Below are 10,632 nucleotides of genomic sequence, written 5' to 3' on the forward strand. Positions count from 1 at the left end.
ATGATCATGAACCTAGGGTAGGCAAAGAATTTTAAATCTTATCCAGAAAGTACTAACCAAAAAAGAAAAAATAATAATAATAAAAGACTACATAAAGTTTGAAAATATGCTCCTCAAAAGACTACACTAGGAAAATAAATAGACACGCCACAGACGCATAAAAAATAGTCACGATACACATATCTAACAAAGGATTTCTATATAAAAAACTCTCCCAACTCAATAGTAAAAAGATAAACAACTTAATAAAAGACAAGACTTAAGCAGGAACTTACACAGGATGCTATGTAAATATCCAATAAGCACATGAAAATGTGTTCTGCATCATTAGTCATCAGGGAAATACAAATTAAAACCACAGTGAGATACTACTACACACCTATTAGAATCATTAAAATTTAAACGACTAACTATAATGATTAATTTTATATATCAACATGGTTAAGCTATGGCACCCACTCATTTGGCCAAACACCAGCAGAGATGTTGCTGTGAAGAAATTTTTAGATGTAATTAACATTGAAATCGGGAGACTTTGAATAAAGCATACACTTTTCCACAATGTGGTGAGCCTCAGCCAACCAGTTGAAGGTGGTAGAGACTGAGGTTCTCTAGAAAAAAAGAAATTCTCAAGATGGCAACATAAAAATTTTGTCTGAGTTTTCATCCCACTGCCCTGCAGAATTTGGAGTCAAGACTACAACATCAGCTCCTACCTGAATTTCCAGCCTGCGAATTTCAATCTTTAGTATATAATGTACAAAGACGAGAACTCCCAGCCACTCTATCTAAATAAAGGGTTTACTATGTTCAAACTGTAGTAAAGATCAGGAATGCACATGGTCGTCAAAACCCTTATAAATGGTAATTCTTCTGGCATATCAGAACCAATTACTGTGTATAGATTTAAACACACATTGCTTATGTGAAAATACCTTATTTAATAAACACAATTTAAAAAATGGAATGAATAATGAAAAACCAAAGTAAATCACTGCAAAATCAAAATAATTGCTCTAAATTTATGTGCTAAAGCTCATGTGCCTTATTCTCAAGAAAACATTGCAGGACTTCAATGAAAGGCAATTACTTTTTGATCAAGGTACATACTGATAGAAGGATAGAAAAAAAATAGAAAAGTAAGTAATTACATACCCCAAAATTGAAATCTAGAGTGATTATCTCCTGGGTATCTACCCCAAAGACTTGAAAACTGATATTCGTAAAGATATTTGTATATCAATGTCCATAGCAGCATTATTCACAGTGGCCGGGACATGGAAGCAACTGAAGTGTCCTATGATAGATGATTGGATAAAGAAGCTGTGGTACATATATACAATGGAATATTACTCAGCCATAAGAAGAGATGAAATACTGCCATTTGCAACCACATGGATAGACCTTGAAATAATTATACAGAGTGAAATAAGCCAGACAGAAAAAGTCGAAAATCACATATGATATCACTTATATGTGGAATATAAACCTAAAAGCAACAAATGAACAGGATAAACAAACAGAGACTCATGGACATAGACTATAGACTAGTGGTTACCAGAGGCTAGGAGGTGGGGGAGAAGGAAGGAGGTAGATGGGGTAAAGGAGGTCAAATATAGAGGGGTAGGGAGAAGGTGAAGTGGGTAAAGGGGATCAAATATATGGTAGCTGAAGGAAACTGGACTTTGGGTGGTAAACACACAATAGAATATACAGATGTCAAATTATAATGTGCACCTGAAAATTCTATAATTATATTAACCAATGTGACCCCAATAAACTTAATTTAAAAATAATAATAATAAATAAATAAATAATAAATAAAGTAATCCAGAGTGATATGTGGTTACTACATATTTCACAATATTTGAATGATAGCTTTAGTAATCAAGAAACTGTTATTTATCCTTTTCAAAACTGAACTCCTAGGGGTCTCTCACTCTCTTTCACTCCATAGATATAGATACAGATAGACATCTTTGACATGTTATAACTTATTCGATAATCATATTTTAACACCTTAATATTACAGACTTAGGAAATCCAGAGCTGCTTTTTTTTAATAGTTTTCAACAAAGCTGAAGTTTGAAAAAAGATTTAACAATCACAATTGTTCCCCAACTCCATCTCCAGCTCTAGTTGACTATTAAGAACTCAAATGTTTGCAGAGCTTAACCACAGTCTACAAAGTAGAGGGGAGTAAGTTTAAGATAAAGAGGACACAATATGGCAAAACACTGTTTTTTAATCTAGACAAAAAAGCACTACTTTCGAGGTCCCTCATTAAACACAATCACTAGTCTACTTAAATTGGGTAGACTGCATTTCAGCATTCTATGTAAATTCACTCAGAAAAATAAATGGCCAAACTGGTTATAATCTGAACCCATGGAAGGAATTTCAGAGAATAGATTATTCTTTGATAAAATAAAGAACATAGGAACAGTTCCCTTCAGTTTATTTCTCAATATCTTTCCTAGACAACTCATCACTGCAACCAAACGGAAGAAGTGGCAGATTTGGGCTAGTCTTACACCTTGGCCTCTCATGCTTCCGCTTCCTGTGCCTCTACGTCTTTGTTCAAGCGGACTCTGTCCAGAGAGCATTCACTTGCCCTTTCATGTATCTGATCGTTCCAAATACATGATGTGGAAGCATCATAGCGTGACTTTCCCCTGACTATTTCTCAATATCTGCACATGATGACAACATTCACAAAACACGGGGTGGGGTATATTTTACGTGCTCTTGAAAAAGTGTTTTCTACTTACATAGTACTCTGAAAGAAGCAAAGAAGAAAGGCCATTAGGCAAACAATCTTCCTCCCTAAGCAAAAAATAGTTGGGAGATGATGCAAAGGACAAGAATGTTCCTTTCATCCACACCCTGAAAACTACCATTTAAAATGTAAATTTGCCATAGCATTGTCATGATATATTTTATTCAGACTTGATTTATCATTACTAAGCAATGTTCTAAATATTAGGTTATCTGAAATGCTGTTTAAGATGGAAAGGGCCTGCTTCGGGGGCAGGGATGAGGGGAGGAGAAAGAGAGAGTGAGCGCGTGAGAAGGCCTTCTAATGTTAGAGACAGTATAATTGTATTAAAGCTCCAGTTCTGAGGCGTTTAACACCGAATGGATCGATACAGCTCTTCCTCTTCTCATATTAATCCTCTTTATTCATTTAAAAGGTGGTATATATCATACATGTTCTTAATAAAGCGAATGCACATTCAGGTTAATTTAGAACACGACTTCTACTTTATCTTTAGAAATTTAGAGCATTACTTGAAATAGCTAGAGATATGTTGGGGATTATAAAAACAATTGTGAATTTCTAGACTAAATTACTTAATTCAGATCTTGTAAGTCAAGAACATGACTTTTCATGTTCCTGAGGTTAACAGCATGGCGGTGGACTGTCTATATGATTGCAGCCAGGGCATGGGCTATGGAGCTGGACAAACCTGGGCTCTGCCATTTTCTGGCAGTGTGGTTAATAACAGCCCCATAGTCCTCGCCTTTAAAAGATTAAATGGGAACAGTAATGTCTACTGTATTCCTAGCTCAGAATTGACAGAAAAATAAAAATAGCTACCTTAACTATTTCAAACTATAAATTAAGGCAAATGACTTTTCTATTCTTTCATTTCTCCAATTTCATAATAAACAGTGTTGATAACATCAGTTGTGTTGAAAAAGTAAATCAGGGAAAGTGGAAGCAATTTGAGGCTCTAATATTGGCTTCTGCGACATCAAGAACTAGGAATCTCTCTGGGTTTCTTTTTTTTTTTTTTTCAATTATATTTGAGAAGTTTTAAAGAAGGCAACATATTTCTTCTTTCCATATATGACTTCTAAATTAACTTAATATCTACATATCTTGTGGTAACTTAATACAGTTCTGTTTCTCTATCAGTTTAGGGGGTATAAGAGACTGGAGATAAGAAGCTTTACAGCTCAAGAAAGGTCTGCTCTGGGATACTATTATAGGAAACATTACCCAGAGTATTTTTTTAACTTGGTAGTTGTGGTAGACAGAATCATGCTCCTCTCTAAAGCTGTCCAAGTCTTAATGCCCAGAATTTGTCATATATTACAAAACGAAGAGGAATAAAAGCTGCAGATGGAATGAAGGTTGTTAATCTTCTGGCTTTAAAATGAAAAGATTATCCTGGATTACCCAATGCAATCATAAGAGTCCTTGTATGTGAAAGAGGAAAGCAGAAGACTTGGTGTCAGAGTGAAGCAATGTGACAGACTTGACCAGCCACTACTGGTTTTTAAAGATGGAAGGGGGCCAGGGACCCAGAATGTGGGAAGCCTTCAGGACCTGCAAAAATCAAGAGAACATTCTCCTCTGGAGCCTCCAGAAAGTAATAAATGCCTCGATTTTAGCCCAGTTTAGAACTTTTGAACTACAAAACTGTAAGATAATTAATTTGTGTTGTTAAAACCACCGAGTTTGAGGGAATCTGTTACAGCGGCAATAAGAAACAAATACAGTAGTTAACAAAAACAAGGGAAGAACAATTGGGAGTGATGGGACCCACCACCTCCTATAATGGAAGTATGTATAATCTCTGTCTCTGTCTCTGTCTGTCTGTCTCTGTCTCTGTCTCTCTCTTTCTCTCTCTCTGGCTCTCGCTCCCGCCTCCCCTTTCTCCTTCCCTCTCTCTCTATATGACAAATCATATAGCTCATTTTGAGCTCAGTCTCCTACTACATGTTAATGTTATGGTCCCTGCTTCTGGCATCCAACATAGATTAGCAGGGTGTGTGCTTCTTGCTTCAAGGCCCTTATTACTTATTTGTCTTAGAGCTTATCCTACACATTTACTTTAAGCACAGTCTTTGAGCTCATACATCATCAGAGATTTTCTTCAGATATTTTCCTTTTTGGGGAATTTTCTCTGCAAATACTGGCTGTAGAGTTGATTACCCACCCTTCTTACCTGTATGCTCACTCTCTGTTTAAGCTCTGTTGAAATCAACTCTAGTCTACTTTGTGTGGATTGAAGAGAGATTTTGAAGACTAGTACATGATTTTCTTTTGGGAATTAAAGTTGAAAATGAAAACCTTCACTTGTTCACTTGCAAAATAAGTACACCACTAAACTTCCTTCCCTTCCCAACATGTCAGCTCAGAATGAGAAAAAAAGAAACTGGTTAGATACTTCACGCCCAATACCCTATAGCTTTCATAAGATTCAGAAAGAGGAGACAAGTCAAATTGGGGATTACCATGGCATGGGGAAATGAAAAAAAGTAATGGTTTTCAGAGTCAGACAAATTTGTAGGCACAATTAACTTCTCTCCAACTCTTCATTTTCACTCTCTCTTTCACTAAGTGTTTATGCCTAATTATGGTATTCATTTTTCTATTCTTAGAGTGAAGCTCAGTACTGGAAACATTCCATATACTCCTCGTCTGTTTTTGATTGAGTAGATATGTCACATCTAGCATTGAAAGAGACTTGCGACGAGAAGACTGCGTCACTCTGATAGGATACAGAAAGTTACTGCTTAGTGGATGGACTCTTGATCTCACAGACTATTTTGAGAATCTCATAAAAGCTATACACCTAAAACAAAAATAACAATCACACAAAAATTGTCATGAAACTTCATGTAATTCTTTAAGCCCTTGCACATGACCCAAGTGAAGACTAGGGCAGTGGCATCTCCTATAGTGGAAGAGAATCAGTAACAACTTGGAAAAGACGTAAGAGAAGTATATAAGGAGAGAGGGTACTGATGACACAGGAAGAACTTTACACCGAGAATCAAATAACTAAGAGATCCAGTTCACCCTGAATTAATACTTTATCAGGTTATTTAAAAGGTGTTGGTAGAACATATCAGAGGAATGGTTAATCTTAACAATCTTCGAGGTTTTTTTTGAAACCTGAGGTCTATCATTCTCTCTGGATCTTCTTCTACTTCATAAAGTGAGAGTGTTGATGTTATGAACTGAATGTGTCCCCTCAAAATCCATGCGTTGAAGGTCTAACCCCTAGGGTGGCAATATTTAGACATGGAAACTCTAAGGAAGCCATTAAGGTTAATAATGAGTAACTATTAAAGGAAGAAGAAATAATCCTCAGGTTTGAAGGGAAGTATATACAAGCAGGATTACTTTTAATTCATGTTATGAGGGAAAAAACAGTCCTAAAATCACTAATTGTCTGCACTGATCAAAAACATAGGACCACCGATGAAGAACTAGAATATAAATTCGTTTTCATAACACTGGTGGATTTCTTAGAGAGGAGGGCGGGGGTTGGGGATGGAACAAGTGTAAATGATTTAGGTAAAGGGTAGGAGTGGAAATATTTATAAAGACATGTAAATAAAATGAGTTCTCAAGTACTTCCTCTGGCTGAATCTGACTAATCTTGCCAGTGTTTCGTTGGCTTCCAAACAATCTTTATCAAACCAGGAAGTGTGTCAGCCAGACCCGGGCAGATAGGAGAATCAGATGATATACAGACTTCTTCTGTAAATTCATAAAATTTCTTAGACTTCAAAGGTTGCTCGTCATATCACAGAGTCTCTCCTCACCTTTTCATCCCCTTTTATCCTGAATTCACTGATACAATTAGGTCTGCACACAAATTAAAAGGTTGAAATATTAAAGAATAATTTAGTAAGGAAGTAGAGGTTTTCAGCACTACATAAAATAGTGATAGGTAAAGCTAAATGGAGGAGGAATATGGTGGGATTTAATACAACGTAACAATTCTTCACCATTGTCTTCACCATTTCATTGGCCGTCTTCATCATTACCTCAAGTCGGTCTTGCCCAAACTAACTTCATGATTATCCCCACCTTCACATCACCCTCTCTGGTACTCTCTCTTAACTGGCAGAATTATCATCAACCATTCACCCTAACCTAGAAATATGGAGTCATCTTTATCTATCTTCCCTTTAACTCATTCCCAAATTCTGCTGACATTACTACTAAAAATTTTAAAATGCACCTTTATCCATTTCCACTTGCTAGTTCAATCTTTCATCATTCAAACCCTGAATTACAATAGTTTGTTTATAATTTTAGCTCCATTAATTCTATCCTTCACTTAATCACTTAATCACCAAGTGATCTTAACTATGTTCACAGCTCTACCAAGTCAAAGGTTCTTGCACTTTTGTATGTGTGTGTGCACGACCTATTTTAGAAAAGCAGAATATTTAGTGATGCTAATATAAAAATAAAAAGACTCGAGGAACTCTGACTACTTCAGCAATTATTATAAATCAATTATTATCACAATGTCACAATGAATGTCGCAATTATGTTCACTCATCCAACCAAGGAATAGATATTCCAGAGGGTACAGGGAATTCTGCAGTGGTCACAGCAACAAGAGTTCTTGCTTTCGGAGACAAATAATTAACAAATAAACAAATAAGTCATGATAAGTACTGCAAAAATAGTGTATAATTTTGGGTAGATTGTTTTATTTAGGGAGGGCAGTAAAGACCTCAATGATTTGGTGACATCTGAACGGTGACTTGAAAGAAGGTAGAGAGCCATGCAGGTGTCTGAGAAGAAGATGTTTCAGAAAGAGGATACAGAATGTGCAAGCATTATGAAGTGGGAGTGCTCAGAGTGTTTGAGAAGCAGCAAGTAGCCCAGCTGGTTGGAGTGGAGTGAACAAGAAGGAAACTAGTAGAAGATGAGGTTGGAAAGGGAGTCTTATGCTGGATCATCTAAGGCCTCATTAGCCATGGTGATGACGGGATTTATCCTAAATGTTATGAAGATTCTCTGGGGGCTTTGAGCAGAGGTATGACAAGCACTGTCTGCACATTGTGGATGTCTACTCTTTTGATTCTTACAAATTACAGCTGTAGGCATCTCTTCTGTTCTGTTTCTACTGACTTCGTAAAGAGGATAATCTTAATGTTCGTTGACTTTATGGGGTGAGTTCAGGAGGAGGTCGCAGTCCAGGCGGAGGTCCATTTTCTTTTAACATATAAATAGCCTAGTATAGAGAAGACCGATTTTCTTTAGGAAACTTATTGCTAATAGCAAGATTCTACTCACTTACAAATCTTTGACTTTATACTGAAGGAACTAATATTAATATGAATGATGTAATTTTACGCAAAAAGAACATTCACTTTCTCTATCCACCTCTGCCCTGGATTACACTGCAAAGCATTCCTGGGTTGACTGCCCATGAAGAGTGCCACACCCAAGTTATATTTTTTTCATTGTACACTAGTTTCTCCATGTGGAAAGAGAGTGGATCATTGGCATTTCCTGATTACATCTCCGAGACCCAAAAGAGAAACCCGTTCTCTAGTTTCGATAAAAGTACCAAAATGAAAGCCTCTGGTTGGCCTGGCTGGGATCACATGTTCATCTTTGGCTTAATCACCGCAGCTAGAGGAATGAATGAGTCACTTTGATAGGCCAAATGTATACTGGGTCCACCCCAGGCTTGAGGAGAAAGTACTATGATAGATAATTGAGCAGCAAGATCAGGAAGGGGAGGGGAACCCAGACAGATAAAGACAGATAAAATATGTAAATACCCACTATACATGACAATCTGAAGTTGACTACCTCTACAGCCTTATCTCCTTTCACTCCTCAAATCAGATTACACTCCAAAAATAGAGCAAAGTAGTTCAGAGGATGAGTTTCAGGATTAGCAGATCTAGGTTAACATCAGAAATTTCCAACTTACTAATTATAAGACCTTGGGTAATTTTTGTAAGCTCCCTTATACTTAGCATCTTGATTTGTTAAGTGGGTAAGTAACGAGACTAAAGGAAATGATACAAGGAAAATGCTTGACATAGGATCTCCCACATAGCAGGTGCGAGATTTTAAGGGGTTGGTAAGTAGCACCCCTCTTTTTCTTGCAAGTTTGTTTAATTTAAAGAGATACTCAGAAAACACGTTACATCATGTATTTCTGCTTGAAACTCTCCAGAGATTTCCCATCTCACACAGAGCAAAAGCCAAAGCCATCACTGGCCTACAGGACCCTGAAACCATCTTCCCTACTCCCCATGCCCGTTACCTGTCCGTCCTCGTTTCCTGTGGTTTACGCAGCCGCGATGGCCTCATTAGTCTTCAATAAACTTTCACCTCAGGTTCTTTGCTCTTGCTTTCCCCACTGCCAAGAGCACTCCTGGCACATGTTTGCATGCACGTGCCTTGCTCCTCATTTAGGGGAAGAAACAGACACAGTCTCTGCCCTCATTGGGCTGATAGTCGAGTGGGAAGATGGGCATTAAGTTCACAAACAAACAAGATACGAACACAAAGCGCGATGAGTAGTATGGTAGAAAATACTTGTACTCCTACTCCAAGAGAAAATGATGGGGCAGAATTGTTGAATTCAGAATTGCGGACAAAGGAAAGGCCCTACAAGGAAAGGTCATTCAAGCTCGGAGTGGTATGCAAATAACATAATCTGCAAGTACGGACCTTGCCCAGCAGAAATGGAACAATAATGAAGTTACCTGAGAACCGAGCAGACAAGTTGTCAGGGTCTGGAATGTTGAGTCACATGCAGTTACTGGCAAATAGGAGTTGTTTTCCCTGGTTTTCAGGCTTTAGAACTACATCGCCAGCTTTCCTGTGTCTCTGGCTTCCACTAGCAGATCATAGGACTTCTGCATTCATTGCATGAGCCAATATCTGGTAATAGATCCATAATTGCATGAGTCAATAATTGCATGAGCCAATATATTACACAAGCCAATGCCTAATAATATATTACATATCTTCTGTTTCTGTTTCTCTGAGGAAGCCTGACTAATACAAATGCTAATTAGACTATATACCTTATTCAATTTTCACTAAATTTACATGCATTCATTTGTCTGTCTGTGTGTTTATGCAACTTGGTACTGTACTCAGATTCATGTAGTCACCATCGCAATCAACATACAAAACTCAGTAGCAAAAAAACAATTTGATTAACAATGGGCAGAGGATGAAGTGGGTTAAGGGGGTCAAATACAAGGTGGCGGAAGGAGACTATACTTTGGGTGGTGAGCACACAGTAGAGTATACAGATATGTATCAAGTTGTACACTTGAAATTTATATAATGCTATTAACCAATGTTACACCAATAAATTAAATAATTTTTTTAAATGGGAAGAAGATTTGAATAGACGTTTTTCCAAAGACACAGAGATAGCTAACATACACACAGGCACATGAGAAGTGCTCAACATCACTAATTATCAGAGAAATGCAAATCGAAACCACACTGAGATATCACCTCACATCAGGCAGAAAGGCTATTATCAAAAAAAAAAGAAAAGAAAATAAAAAAAAAAAGAAAGAAAGAACAAGCATTGGCATGGATGTGGAGAAAAGGGAAACTTTCTACACTGTTGGTGAGATTGCAAATTGGTCCAGATTGGTGCACTGTAGGAAACAGCATGGAGTTTTCTCAAAAAATTGAACTACCACGTGAGCCAACAATTCTTCTTCTGAGTATTTATTCAAAGGAAATGATTACAGTAACTCAAAAGGATATCTGTACCCCCATGTCCATTGTATGATTTACAATAGCTAAGACATGGAGACAATCTAAGTGCCCATCGATGGATGAAAATGTGATATATATAAAATATATAATGGAATACT

General features: G+C 37.2%; 1 protein-coding gene across 1 annotated transcript in view; it reads right to left on the reverse strand.

The window, feature by feature from the left end:
• Positions 1–9,619, reverse strand: part of PLA2G4A (phospholipase A2 group IVA) — a 235,663-nt gene extending 226,044 nt beyond the window's left edge. Inside the window, exon 1 of the mRNA XM_036234506.1 lies at positions 9,493–9,619. The gene's annotated coding sequence lies outside the window, so the exon portion shown is untranslated. The remainder of the gene's footprint in view (positions 1–9,492) is intronic.
• Between the last annotated feature and the right edge of the window lie 1,013 nt (positions 9,620–10,632).

The sequence above is a fragment of the Rousettus aegyptiacus genome, unplaced genomic scaffold, assembly GCF_014176215.1.
Source record: "Rousettus aegyptiacus isolate mRouAeg1 unplaced genomic scaffold, mRouAeg1.p scaffold_m13_p_17, whole genome shotgun sequence".
Lineage (NCBI taxonomy): Eukaryota > Metazoa > Chordata > Mammalia > Chiroptera > Pteropodidae > Rousettus > Rousettus aegyptiacus.